General features: G+C 47.1%; 1 long non-coding RNA gene across 1 annotated transcript in view; it reads left to right on the forward strand.

The window, feature by feature from the left end:
* LOC130540858 (uncharacterized) overlaps positions 1-15038 on the forward strand; it is a 294582-nt gene that overhangs the window by 276763 nt on the left and 2781 nt on the right. The window lies entirely within an intron of this gene.

The following is a 15038-nucleotide window of genomic DNA, read 5'->3' on the forward strand; positions in this document are numbered from 1 at the left end:
AGAAGGAAGGGCAGGAGGTGGACAGCAGGGTGATGGGTATCAGGGAGACCTTACTTACCTCCATCAGCCAAAGAGCATCTACTGTCCACCATGGTAGCCAGCACTGTATAACACCTGGCTTCTCCCCATTGTGACAAAAATAAGCAGGCAAGGGAGGCCACGTCATCTACTGAGAAGTTATGGCTAGTCACCGTGGCCACATGTTCAAACTGATCTCATGTAATTCAGTGATCAGTTCTACCCATTGCTTGTTCTGCAGTTTTTGGTAAACAGACATCCCATTGCCTACCATAGGATTACAAATTCTTACAGTCAATTCAGCCATGTCCTTGGCTTGTGCCATCCAATCCACAGCATGCCAAGTTGCAGATCTTGCAGCCATTAAAGTTTACTGCTGGTTTGCTTGGAGGTCTTTCAATTTCCTCATCTGTAAAATGAGGGTAACAGATTAGGAACGTGGAAGATCTCCAAGCAAAGTAAAGGGCTGAACTGACTCTGTAAGAATGGGATACCTGTTTACCAATAACCGCAGAACAAGCAATAGAAATGCCAAATAATAGGTGCAGAGCCCAATTTCCAAAAATTGTATCCACAGAAGGAGGAAGGTATTATATTGAGATGCTCTATGGAAAAGATATCCAAATAGTTTAGGGGGAACCCTGTATATTTTAATCCTTTTTTGCTTTGGTCAGTGTGGTGGGCTGAACCATAGCCCTCAGATATATCCACGTTTGAATCCCTGGAACTCATGAATGTTACCTTACATGGCAAGAGGGACTTTGCAGATGTGATTAGTTACGTCTCTTGAGATGGGAAGATTATTCTGGTGTTCCAGATGGACCCAACATAATCACATGGGGCTTTATAAGAGGGAGGCAGGAAAGTGAGGAAAGATCATTTTAGAAGCAGAGATTAGAGGGATGTGCTTTGTAGTTGGAGGAGGGGGCCATGAGCCAAGGAATACAGGTAGCCACTGGAAACTGAAAGAAAGGCAAGGAGATGGATTCTCCCATGAGCCTCCAGAAGGAACCAGCCCTGTTGATATTTTGACTTTAGTCCCCCAGTGAGGCTGATTTTGGATTTCTGCCCTCCAGAATGGTAAGAGACTCAATTTTTTTTTTTTTTTTTTTTTTGAGGCTGAGTCTCAATCTGTTGCCCAGGCTGGAGTGCAGTGATGCGATCTCCACTCACTGCAAGCTCCGCCTCCTGGGTTCACACCATTCTCCTGCCTCAGTCTCCAGAGCAGCTGGGACTACAGGCGCCCATCACCACTCCCAGCTAATTTTTTGTATTTTTAGCAGAGACGGGGTTTCACCATGTTAGCCAGGATGGTCTCAATCTCCTGACCTTGTGATCTGCCTGCCTCAGCCTCCCAAAGTGCTGGGATTACAGGCGCGAGCCACTGCGCCCGGCCAATGTGTGTTGTTTTAAGCCACTTGGGTAATGATAATGTGTTACAGCAGCAACAGGAAGCTAATACAGCCAGTCATTTCTAAGTAATGAATGACCTCAACTCTGCTTTTCATTCCTGGGTCTAGGGGTTGGCTGGAGGAGCTCTGCTTCAGATTATGGGTTGGTTTTAAGTCTCTCCACCCACTGCCCATTCTAGGGCAGTGGCTGCCAGGGGTGTGCTCCACTCATGGCAATGGCCAAAGCATGAGAGACAACCAGCAGATACTTCTTATGCCTGTCACCATTTCAGCTCTCAAACACCCCCTCCCACCCACCTTCTCTTTGCCAAAGTAAGTCACATGGCCAAACTGAACTTCAGTGGGAACTGGAAATGCACATAGCCTAGTCTAGAGGGAGATACTGCAAAGTCACATAGTGAGGGCAAGGATGTATGATTCTAATATTGGAGAAGAGCAGTAAAAGTTGGAACAATAATCCAATCTGCCACACTTTTTTGGAAGATTCATAATAGGTATTAACACGTTAAGAACTCTGAGAAGTCCTGCAGTAAATAAACCTGTCTAACTATTTAACACAGTGTTCCCAAAGCTTCTTTGAGCGCAGAATCCTACTGTCATCCTGTAGAACTAATATTTTGAGAAATGCTTATGTAGGCAGTTCATCTCAGAAGTCTGAGGGAGGAGAGGGCAGTGGAACTTGACTGGGCCTTGAAGAATGGATTCAACTAAGCAGATTGTGACAGGGGGTTTACCAATGGCAGAGAGAAATGGAAATGTTTTCATAAGGGATGCTTTCTCCTGAGAATCTCATCAAATGTTCTATGCCCGTCGGGAAAAGAAGAATCTGTAATGATACTTGTCTTGCCTGAAAGAGGGAACACAACTGTCTTGGAGTCCAGTGTCCCCTCATCCAAGGATCTATTTGAAATGCCTTAGTCACAAAAGGTGGACACTCACTTTTAAGCCAAGGATTGGTGCATCTCCAAGCCTTCTTCGGCAAGCTGGAGTCTGAATTCTTTTGAAATCCAGAGATGCTGAAGGAGATTAGAAGGTGCAGTTATTAGAGACAGGTACTGCCACCTGGACTCTTGCAAATATGCATGCGTTGGGAGGTGCTGCTCCCTTAGAAACAGTGAGAGAGAAATGGGCCAAACAGGTTTCCCACAGAAGTCTGGTCATCTCAAGTCCACTAATAGAATTTCTCCTGGAATGGAGATGAGAATGTTCGCCTTATTTTCATGAGGACCTAGACTAGGAACAGGCCAAGAAACAGGAAGCAAGTCCTCCAGGATGGGTGCCTGTCAATCCCACTGGGGCCCAGCAGAGCGTCTAAGCAATGAAGGGAGGCCATTGGTAATTGCTGGAGGCCTCCTCTGCCCTGCAGAACAGAGATTCCCCTGCATCCTGCCTCCTCCCTCCACAGTGGGGCACTACTGTGTGGGGAGGGCTGGCCACACTGCAGGACTGGTGACTTACTTGACACAGGCAATTAGCCTATTTCCATGTAACACATTTTAAGGGAGGTCATTAGAGCCTAATAAAAGGAAACAATAGTGCCATAAATCCCAGGATCAATAGAAGGGAAAGCAATGAGGCTGAGAGCTGGCTTCCTCTGCAGAGCCCAGAGAGCCTTCAAGAATGAAATGCCCCTTAAAATGGAAGGACAAGGAGAAAGAGTATTTACCAGCTCATGCACTCACTCCTTCAGCAAAAATATAGAGGGCACAGACCAGCCCCCAGGAGACAGACCAAAGGCGCAGGCTAGTTGGGGGAGAAAGGTGCAAGGACAAGAATATCATCACTCAGAACAAAAGCTAGAGGGGCCCAGAGGAGGGAGTGACTCCCCAGAGGCAAAAGGTTGGAATGGCAATGAAGGATCAATAGGAGTTTTCTGCATGGAGAAGGAAGGGGAGGCAGAAGGATTCTAAGGGAAGGAAGAGTACACAGACAGCTCTGAGGCAGGAGGAGCCTGGTGAACCCTGCGGACAAGGAGTGCAAGAACAGCTAGGAGCATAGACATAGGGAGGGGAAGGGGGTGTGGATGCAGAGGTATGTTGAGGCACAGATGGGGAAGAGATTTCTTTGCCAAGCTGGAGTTTGGATTCTTTTGAAATCCAGAGACACTGAAGGAGATTAGAAGGTGCAGTTATTAGACTAGGCAAGTACTGTTGTGGAGAAGACTGTGGATAAGGAAGCTCCTTGTCTTGGGTACTCATTCTGTACACCTGGAGCTGGCCTGGCACCCTGAGGAGCCTTGCGGGAGCCATAGATCCTGCTCTCTCAGCCAACTTTGTACCTGAGCAGAAGTATACCTCAGCACAGCATTGATTCATGGATTTGGAGGTAGGCCTGGGGGTGGTCGAGGAAGACAGTGGGTGAGGAACCTGTCCATACACCTGAAAGGAAGGGGCTTGATCAAGAGAAACCTGCAAAGATGTTTTGAGGGGCAGATGAGGTGTTCACACTCCAGGTTGTTCTGAAGATAAAAGATGTCATCAGCTCTTCACGAGGCTTTAGGCCAATGTGGGATGCATGCCCGCGGCTCATTAGCCCAGTGGTGAGAGCCCCATGTAGCACAGTCAAGATCACCAGCTCAGTCTGCTTTTCCAATTTACAATGATCAGGAACCCACGAGTCCTTGTGCTGTATCCAAGAGGAGAGGTAGATGCTGCACTTAGCTTTGCCATCAGCCATTGACTTCACCTAGGGCTTCTTGCTCTCTCTCTAGATCTGTTTCTTTACAGTAACTGGATTTTCCTCAGGAACCCTCTCCTTCACCCAAACATCTAATCAGTCATGAAGTCCGGTTGATTTCCTCACCCAATGTATCTTTCCTTCCCTGTCACTTGGAAATTGCCAGAGCCCCCAACGAGGGCTTCTCACTTCCAGTCTTGATTCCCTGCTACCTGTGGTCTATGTCAGGGGTCTGTCAATGCCAGTTAGTAGATACTTGGGCTTTGTGAGCCACATGTGTCATTGTTGCATATTCTTCTTTGGTGGAAACAACCCAAATGTGCATCAACTGATGAATGGATAAACAAAATATGGTATGTCCATTCAGTGGAATGTTATTCAGCCATGAAAAGCAGTGAAGAGTTCTATTGTACATCATGGTGACTATAGCTGATAACAGTGTATTGCATACTTGAAAATTGCTAAGAGAGTAGATTTTAAGTGTTTTCACCACAAAAACATAAGTATGTGAGGCAATGTGTATGTTAATTAGCTTGATTTAGCCATTCCACAAGGTATATAAGTTTCAAAACATAATGTTGCACACTATAAAAATTGACAATTTTTACGTGTCAATTAAAAAATACTTAAAAAAAGAAAAGGATGAGATATGGATACATGCTGCAACAGGGAGGAATCCTAGAAACATGCTCAGCAAGGGGTTAGGAACAAAGGCCCACATATTATATGATTTCATTTCTATGAAATGTCCAGAATAGACAAATTCATAGAGATAAAAATTAGATAAGCGAGTGGCTGCTTAGGGCTGGGCTGGGGTTGGAGTGGGCAGATAGGCAGGTGGTGGCTAAAAGGTATAGCATTTTTTTTGAAGTAATGAAAATGTTCTAAAATTGACTGTGCTGGTGATTGTATAACTTTGAATATACCAAAAACCATCAGGTTGTATATTTTAAATAAGCAAATTATATAATATGTGAATTATCTCTCAATAAAGCTGTAGTCAAAAAAAGTAAAAAATAATGTTTCAGTCACAGGCCATATAAAAACAAGCCGTGGGCTGAATTTGCCCCATGGGGCCATGGTTTGGTGATCAGGGGTCTATGTTGCTGCCAACACAAACTGTCTAAAATGCAGATTTGATATTGTCACTGCCCTGGCAGGAAATGACTCCCATTGCCCACTGGATAAAGGAATAACTCTTTGGCTGTCATTCAGACTTTTCCACACTCCATCCGCAGCTTGTCTTTCTAGTCTCATGTCCTTCTGTCCTTTTCTGTACTGCAACCACATTGATAAATACGCATACATTTGTTTCCCTTTGGTTTGCATCTGTTGTACCCTATGCCTTCAGTATTTTGGAAAGTCTCAAATTTATCATGTCTCAAATTCTCACTCAGGTGTCCCTTTCCTCCATGAAGACTTCCCCAGCCTCCCTGGGAAAATGGATTGATATTATAGGATGTGTTGTCTTGTATTATCTCTGTTTAAATGTATGCCTCCTTTCCTAAGACTGCGAGCTCCTTGGCATCAGGGAAGCAGGGACTGTGTCTTTTCTTCTTGGCCCAACCACTGCTTAGCACAGGTGCCTGGCACACAGTTGACACTCAATAACTGCTTTCTTGAACTGAATTGAAGCCTAAAGAGAAGCAGACTAGCTAAATTACATCACAGAAATTCAGCAACATTATATTGCTGAAAAGGCTCTTTGAGCCGCTCTAGTAATCCAAGCCCCTCCTTTTCTATGATAAAACCAAGGCCCAGAGAGGGGCACTTCCTTGCCTGGAGTCACCCAGCAATTAGGGGCCAAGGCATACCTAGAGCCTGCATCTCCACCCGGGACCCCAGGGCTCCATGTGCACACCTCCGTGTCTTTCTGCAATCTCCTCCAACATTAACACGCTGGGGAGCTGGGCCATTTGCCACAGCCAGGTTTTATAGCCATCTCCTTGGCCCGGCTAAGCCAAACCTCCCAATGGCCAGCAGCCTGGTTTGCCTCACCCCCGCCCACTCTGGGCACTCTCAGGCTCCCGAGAAGGGGCCAACCACCTCAGGAGCAGCCTGAGATGCTGGCCAGAACCTCCGGGCATTCCTGGCTATAGGAACAGACTGTGCAACACGGCCTCTGACGCAGCTGGAGCAGGAGGCTGGACTCAGGCTCAGATTTGGATCCCATGTTTTGATTTATTGCATCGGGTACTTGTTCCACACATGTTTTTCCTATGCCTGGGGATACCCCAGGCTGATTGTGGTTTTCTCTTTCTTTCATCATGTATATTTGTGTGTGTGTATAGAGAAAGAAAGGGAGGGGGGAAGAGGGAGAGAGAGAGAAAGGAAGGAAGGGAGGGATGAGAAAGAGAGAGAGAGTTCTGATTTTTGAGACAGTTAGTTGCAGGATCAAGGTCCTTACAGAATAATTAAACAAGACTCTGGGATTTCACAAAGGTTTATTCCTTCCATGCAGGCACACATATGGCCAGCTTCAACCTCCATAGCCTGTAGCTGAGCCCCTACTATGTGCCAGGCACTTAATCCTTCTAAACCTCACAACTCCATACAGTAGGAGGGACTGCCCTTGTTTTAAGGACAAGGGAACCAAAGCTTAGAGGGATTACATGATTTGCCTCAGGGAGGCAAGTGGTTAGCAAGTGATGGAGTCTGGATCCAGATCCCAGCGTTTAATTCTAGCATTTGTTGCTGCCACACAAGCCCCTGTGCCCTCCCATCTTTAGTGAGAGCCTCCTTTGTACCAGGCACCAGGCTTTAGCAATGACTAACATGTGGTCTTCACCTTCTTAGAGCTGTGTTCATTTTTGTGTGGTGTCATTTGCCTTGTGGTCAGCTTTGCTAAAACTGATCAAACTCCAAGCTGTCTTCCAGGCCCACTCTTATGTTTTCTGTTGATTCTCTGACTTGAGCTTAGAGATCACATCAGCTGTTCCATGATCTCTTGTTTAGTGGAAGAAGAAACCAAGGTCCTGGGGGGTCAAGCAGCAAGCCCAAGGTCACCTAGCTAGTGGATAACTGAGCTGCAACTTGAATCCTTATCTCTTGTCTCTCAACTCAAGCTCTTTTCATCCTCCTGGGCTGCCATCATGCTACAAGCTGTCTTTCTCTGTGGAAACTTTTGGAACCACATCTCGTCATTTCAGCTGGAAGTAGCTTGGATGTAGGGAGCGGTCCTCCTCATTTCAGGCTGTGTTTGTATCTTTGTGATGCTCTCTTGCTTCCGGGGTGGAAACAGCTCACCAGGCCAAGAACCAGGAAATGCAGGTTCAGCTCATGAACCTCTTCCCTGATGCTGGCTTTCAGGTATCTTGTGTCCTCGTCCAAGCCACTCCTGGCACGGACACAGGGACAAACGTGGAAGGGGAGTTAGAAGTCACCCACCTTACAGGTGAGACACTGAGGCCAGAAGGGATAGAAGTGACTAAGCCAAGCATAGGCAGCAGGGTGTAGCTACAGTTTTGAGGGTCCTCCTGCCTTTTCCTGTGTGTCAGAAAGCAGAAGAAAGAGAACATGGATCCTCATGAAATAGGGAGGCAGATGCCAGCTCATTCGAGGAAGCGCATCCGCTAATGCTCAGTGTTGTCTGAATTGGGAGAAGATTGCCTTGAGAGTAGTGAGCTCCTGTGGTAGGAGACAGCGAAATAGAGGCTGCCTGAGCTCCCCAAGGGCCGGTGGGGCAAAGATCAGATTGAAGGGGCTCAATGGCTTCAGTGCCTATCCCAAAGAGCCCATGACCTCAGGATCTAAGACTCCTGGCTTCCCATCTGGGAGAGTGGGAGAGCAGGAAAGGAGGAGGGTGGTGGGGCAGGGGAGTGGCTTTCACTGATAGAAAAGACCAAAAGAGCTCTTATTATTGGCCATCAGCCAAAGGTTTTGTAGGGTGTTGCCTGAAATGTAGGTCTGGGCCCCCAGAGGGGCTGTCTAACTAGATGAAAGGCCACAGCACTTAGAGGATGGTACGGAACCTCCTTCTGGGGAAACGAGCCCAGGATATGGGTGGGGATTGTCCCAGACACTCAGCTGGAATTGATGGGGCAGATGAAAGCTCAGGAAATGGCCCATCACTCAGTTCTGGGCGGCAACTTGGACATCTTCATGGACCAAGGGCTGTAGACCTCCTCATCCTGGGGACCTTGGAGGGTGGGACCCAGGGAGGTCTCTTTTAGTATGCAAAGCAGATCTGGCCCTTCCTCTCAACAGCTGTGTCTGTGGGCAAGTTGCTTGGCACTCTGAGTAGGTTTTTGCATCCTGAGTGGGTTTTTGCATCCGTGTACCGAGGATAGTGACTCCTCCCTCCTGGGCTTGTAAGTACTCCGTGAGAGCAGGTGTGTGATGTTCCTAATACAAAGCAGGGGGAGGAAGTAGTTTGGATCCCACATCTTGATTCACTGAGTGGGGTAGTTACCCTTCACAGTCTCCTCCTCAGCTTGGGGCCAGCCCACACTGAATGTGGTTTTCTCTTTTTGTGTGTCTGTGTGTGTGTGTGTGTATGCATGCATGTGTACATGCATGTGTGTGTACCTGTGTGCACATGGCAGTTACCTGCCTTTCATTGACCCTGAGGTTCATATCCACTTTGAGGAGCCCAAAGCTCTCTCTCAGACCTGTGCCATATGCCAAGATTTTCTGGGACCCAGCCAGACACCAGTATACCTGGGCAGACCACAGGGAGTGCTGATGGGGTGCATCTCTCATACTGGTAGGGATGGGGTGGGGGTAGTGCCCCTGGAAAATCAAATAATGATGCAAATTACAGAAAATAAAATAAAATAAAGTAATTAGAATTCTATTCATTTTAATTTTATCTCCCACAGATTGTCTGAAGTGTTTGATATCTGATGTTACCTCTATACGAGAACATAGGTTAGGTCTGAGTCGGACCACAGTGAACCAGCTGGTCAGTTACTTTCTTTAACTGTCTCTAGATCTTCTCAAAGAGCTCCTTCACTTCCAGACTGACTGCTGCCCGAAAAACTTGAGAGTCACTGAGAGCCACTGCTCCAGAGAAAGATTACTCTTCAGGAGCAGGGAAACCTGGGATCCGGGTGTGGCTCTCTACTAACCCACCTTTGACCAGCAGCCTCATCTCACTGGGCCTCAGTTTCCCAGTCATGTTTGGGGTACAACCACGCCTGCCCCCATCCTACCTGACAGGGCTGATACAGGCTCAAGAGTGTGATGGGCGTGGAAGAGCTTCCTGAAATGCCAGCTCGATATGTTCCTATGGGTTTTGCATGAGTGAATTCTACAATGGCAGGGCACACACTCTGTGCAAGTCTTATGCTAGGTTTGCAGACCCAGAGATAAGCGGGACCTAACCTTTGTCTCCAGGAGCTCGCAGTCTGTTCTTTTTTCTGGAAGCTGACTTCCATTCTGTGTGGCTTTTGTGCCCGGTCAGCATACACTGTGCTCACCAGTGACGTTCTGGTGGTGGCGTTCTCACCACACTCTCCTCCCTTCCTCCCCTCATGCTCTCCCCTTCTGCCTGCCTGCAAGCTGCTTCTGTAGGAACACGAGTGGGACAGGCTTCCAGACACCGTCTTATCCAGATGGCAGTGGAGGCCACTGAGGCTCAGAGGAGTGAATGACTGACCAAGGCCTGTTCGCCTGCCTGTTTTGTTGGTTTTTAAAAACACCTTACCAAGAGTTAATGTACGCTGATTCTTAATATGTGGGACATATAGTATAAAAATTTCATACTGAATAAATGATATTTATTAAGCCAAAAAAGGAAAAAGATGAGGTGTTTTGGCTACATTACTTGAAATACAAACATGCAGGTTTCATCACTGAAAAAAATAGTCTCAATTGTGTTTCTTCATGGAGAACATCAACTGAACCTGGAATTTCCTCACACCTTCTTTAGAAAGAAAACACAACAAAACAAAAACCCAGGAAGAAATTAACTAAAAGCTTTTTGGCCGCTGAGACAGCAGGGACGGTACAGCAGGATGCTGAGGGGCACACTGACAAGCAGCAGGTCACACAGCCTTGGCTCACTTTTTGCAGGTCACCAACTTGCTAACTTGTGATTCTGTAAAAGGGGGAACCTGCAGCCTGCAGGAAGCCAGAGGGTATGTGCAATGCACCATGTCCTATGCATATACACACAATACTGTATGTGCACATGTATATGTCACATGTACACAGGTACGGGGCCACTGTTCCCAGGGCAGGATCAGGAAAGATACCTGATCCGGTGCCCAGCACAGCCATTTCTGAACCATATAGATATTGTTCCATGAAAAAACACAGAAGAGTCTTCTCTAACAGCTGAGACCCCTTTTTAGGATGATGATGATGGTGATTTTGTTTACCATTCACTGAGTGTCTGATACGTGACGCTGGAGACCGGGGCTGGCACTGTCAAGTGGGAGAGACAGATTATAAACATAATAAACAGTAGGATTCTGGTTCAAGATGACTGACTGGAGACATCAGACACCCACCCCCTCCAGAACGGAGAACCCACATTATGAGGAGACAATCACACTGGGGACCCAGAGGGGCCCTGCCCTCCATGAGCCTCCAGGCTGGGAGACAGAGACAGGTCTCCCCTTCAAGGATAGTAATAATGGCAAATGTTTCCATCCCCCTTGCCCTGTGCAGGCATATGTACATGTACCTGTGGCAGTGCAGCAGCAGCAGAATTCATTTTTCTCCCAGCAATTGCAAAGCAGAGACCAGAGAAGCACAGCACTTGAGTGGCCCAGAGCAGTCCCTGTGTCACTAAGGGACTCTGGCTGGGAGGAACAGCTGGCCTGGCCCTGGAATTTCACCGCTTGCTGGGGCTCAGCAATGGTCCTGGAGGGCCCTTCCCACACCCTCAGGAACCAGCACCTGGAGAGCGACTCCTTGTCTTCCTCAGCCCGTGCAGGCCAGAGCAGGACTGACTTGCCTGGGGCCTTCTTGCCCTTTGCTAAGGGAATGCCTGGTCCTGGTCCCTGGCTTTCCTCAAAGACTCTCTCATCGAGTTCTTCCACAGAGGGCACTCACTGGAGACCTGTGGGCCTTATATGGGCTGTGGGCAAGTTTTATTTGACCAGAATTTTTTTCAATAATTTCAATAGCTGCCAGTATTGAAATGTTGGGTGTTTTCACATTAAAAGCAAACAAACAATAAAATCCTGACCTTTCTTGGAAACTTGGGAAAGCTGACCACAGGAGGCCGGGTTCCTGCACCAGCACGTCTCTGGAGTGGTCGGTGGAAGCCTTGCTGCCCTTTAGCTGAGGGCACGTTTCCTGTGGGCCCTGCCCAGCCAGCCTCACACGTTTCATTACTTGCCTGGCCCTGTGGCATTTGTGTGTGTGACCCATGCCCAACTCTGTCTTGATTTTATAGGTGGGAAAACAGGAGCGGTTTAAAAGTTATGAAAATTGGAGCTCTGAGAGCCTGCATCTTTTTTCTTTTCAAGCAGCTCCAGGCCCTGTTGGTCAAAAACAGCTGGACCCACAGGAGATGCTGGACCCCGCCACATACCCACCATGGGATGCACCCCACCCCCCAACCATGGCATTTTCTCAAATTAAAGATTCCAGGCAGGCTGGGGCTTATTTTCCACCCAGTGTCTAGGGCATATTTTCTCCTTCAAGTCATTACAAGTTCTACATCTCCAGCAACCCAGGGTCTTGAAGGCAAAGCCTGCTTTTCCCAACAACCCCAGAGTGCTCAGACGCGATGTTTCCTCTGTTCAGTTTCCATATGCCCCACTCTCGCCTTTGGTCTGGGTGCAGCTTGTCAACATTAAATAACCACCTCTTGCGGTTCTCTCATAACAATTCCTTAGATCTTGGAAGCCTGGCTGTGGAGCTCTGCATATGTATAGATCTAATTTTCACACAACAGGCTGCTTAGCAGATGGGGACACAGACCAGCCTCCAACGTTTAGCTGAGAGCTAAGACGTGGGAAACTAGGTGGCTTTTAACCAGCCCCTATTGCTGCCAGCACTCAACCTTACAGAATTTTCATAGAGGGGAAAGAAACTCAACCCCCACCCCCAACAACAACAACAAAAAAAAACGAACAACAACAGACACACACACACTCACACACACACACACACAACCAACAAAACCACAATTTTCCTTGCTCCCCCAAACCAGATGGCAGATGGTATGGAACCAATAAAACACAGATTCAAACATTTGTTTATTTAACATTGAATGTAATATGGCTTTGTGGTCCCTTGCAAGGAAACACCAACCTTCCAACCAAAGAAATGACAGATTTCAGTCAAACCTCAGGGCAGCGTTTGGAGGAGCTACCCCTCAGGAGGCCCATGCAAAGAGGGGCCAGGGAGAATTAAACACTGGACTGGAAGCCTCTTGGCCTGGTTTCCTCTCTGGCTGAAAAGCTAGGTCTTCGGAAGTGCTGACTGACACTCCATTTCTGTTGCTTGCCTTTTGTTGATGTTCAGTTCCAAAGGCAGCCAGCCACATGAAGAATGTTTCTGCCTCCTTTCTGAAACAGCTGCGGAAGATGTGACTCTGGGCTGCCAATGCAAAAGAGCATGAGAAAAAGGCTTGAGCAGTTGAGAAAAGGCTCTTTCTTGGCGCCTTGGGTCTGTAATGTCAGAGAATGTGACTTTGCTATGCAATGTGGTTCCCCTTTTGCTTTGGCTTCCAAGACACACAGAGCTAAATTATATGCTCAGTTGAAATAACTATCTCTATTAGTTAAGATTCTTTTGGTTACAAGTGGCAGGAACCCGGCCCAAATTATTTTTTTAAAGAAGATAATTGATCAGGTCAAGTAAGTGCAGATGGCTTCAGAGATGGCTGGTTTCACCCTGGATTCAATGTTACCAGGGCTTCCCTTTCTAGGTCTCAGACACACTGTCTCCACACGCCAGCCATGGTAGCCCCAAATCACCCCAAACTCACATCTGGGAAGATGTGAGCAGCCCCAGGAGAAGAATGAGTCTCTTCCACCAGCTCTGCCAGCAAAGTCGTGTTGGAGGAACCTGACTGGTCCTGCTTGGAGCATAGGCTTACCTTCAAACCAATCACAGTGACTGAGACTTGGTGTACTCAGCCTGGCCAAACCTGGGCCATGCGACTATCCCTATAGGTGCAAAGAGGGGCAAGACTAACTTGACCCTGAACACGTGGAATATATTTCTTATAGAAAATATGAGGAGGAGGAAGGAGAACTATGCAAATAAATAAGCCTGGGATTCTGGCATAGCTTTTCCTTCTCCTGCCCTAATTCATATTTGTCTTCTAAAATGATTTTTAAACATGTATCTTTCATGTAAGCAATTCCAAAATTATTAAAAATAAGAGTAATCCATGATGAATGAATGAATGAATGAATAAACAAGTGAAAGATTGAGTAGTCTCTAGAATGTGCTGCTTAGGGTGGTTCCTTTGTAAAATTGTACAATCATTATTCAGATTGCCAGAGCCAGAGGGAGCTGTAGAGCTCTACCTGTTCATAATACTTGGGTTATAGATGAGATCATGGAGGCCCAGAGTGGAGGTACATCACCCAAAGCCTGGTAAAAATCATCTGCACAGCCTGGAACCCAGAGCCCTGATATCAGGCCTGGGGCTCTTCCTGTCCCATATCTGTCTCTTGCCTCTCATCTTCCTAAGTCCTTCTCCCTGGGCTGGCTTCCACTTTCGGGCCCTTATTCTGGAGTCTTGCTATGAGTTGCCTGGCAAAAATTTCTTGCTAGTATATTAACTTATAAGAGTGAAACTGAATTTCCCAGGGCTGTTTGGGCCTTCTAGATCCCCCAAAATGCATCTTTAACAATGATCTCTGTATTGGTTTGTTAATTGTTAAGTAACAAATTACCACAAAGGTAGCAACTTAAAATAGCACATACAAATATCTTCTCTCAGTTTTCATGTGTTGGGTTACCAGACATAGCTTAGCTGAATCCTCTGTACAGTCTCACGAAGCTGCAATCAAGGTGTTTACTGATGCATTCTCATCAGGAGGCTCAACTGGGGAATTCCACTTCCAAGCTCACTCAAGTTGTTGGTTGAATTCATTTCATTTCCCTGTGGCTGTATGACTGAGGGCCCCAGCTTTTTGCTGGCTGTGGGCTGGAGGCTGTCTTCAAGTTAACCTCACAATTCCTTGCCACATGAGATTCCTCAACATGACTGCTTACCTCCTCAAGCTAGCAAGGAGAATCTCTCATCCAGAGAATCTCTCAACTCTGTCATCATGGACTTTTATATAAAGCAACATAATCATGAGATTGACATCCTATTACCTTGCCATACAACGTAACCGAATCATGAGAGTGGCATCCATCACGTTTACCATATTCTGTTGGTTAAAAGCAAGTCACAGATTCTGCCAGGGGCGAGAATTATTAGGGTGAACTTAGGGTCTCCCTCCACAATCTCAGGTCTTGGTGACTCACCTGTAATGTACTCATAACTCTATAACAGGAAGCCCCTACTCCATGCCAGGCAGCACACTGGTCTTTACACATGGCTGAGTGGAAGTGATGGACCTACAGACAGATAATGGCCAGACAGTAAGGTCAAGGCTGAAGGCTGTGTGTTTGAAGGGTTTGTGCATCACAGAGGATACAGCCTCTTCTTAAACTGGGAAGGCAGGGAGTTAACACTGGCACAGGCTTGATGGGTGAATAGGAAATTGACAGGAAGACAAAAAGGGTGGCAGAGAAGGTCATGATGTGGAGGTAAAAGAGCGAGATGAGTCTGGGGAGCTGCAAGTAATCCGGTTTGATTGATGTTAAAAGCCCTCGGGTCATGGGGCAAAGCCAGATCACTGAGGGACCTAGAAGCCAGGTTTAGAAGTGTGTCTTCCTGCTGTGACCTGAGACAGCCACCGTGAGGTTATAATAGGGGAATTTGGGAAGTGGCATGATGGGCTTGGGCTCCAGGGAGTGAGAAGCTCCAAGTAGGACCTTGAGCAAGGCAGTGCCTATGGGGATGAG

This window comes from Pan paniscus, chromosome 16 (genome assembly GCF_029289425.2).
Source record: "Pan paniscus chromosome 16, NHGRI_mPanPan1-v2.0_pri, whole genome shotgun sequence".
Lineage (NCBI taxonomy): Eukaryota > Metazoa > Chordata > Mammalia > Primates > Hominidae > Pan > Pan paniscus.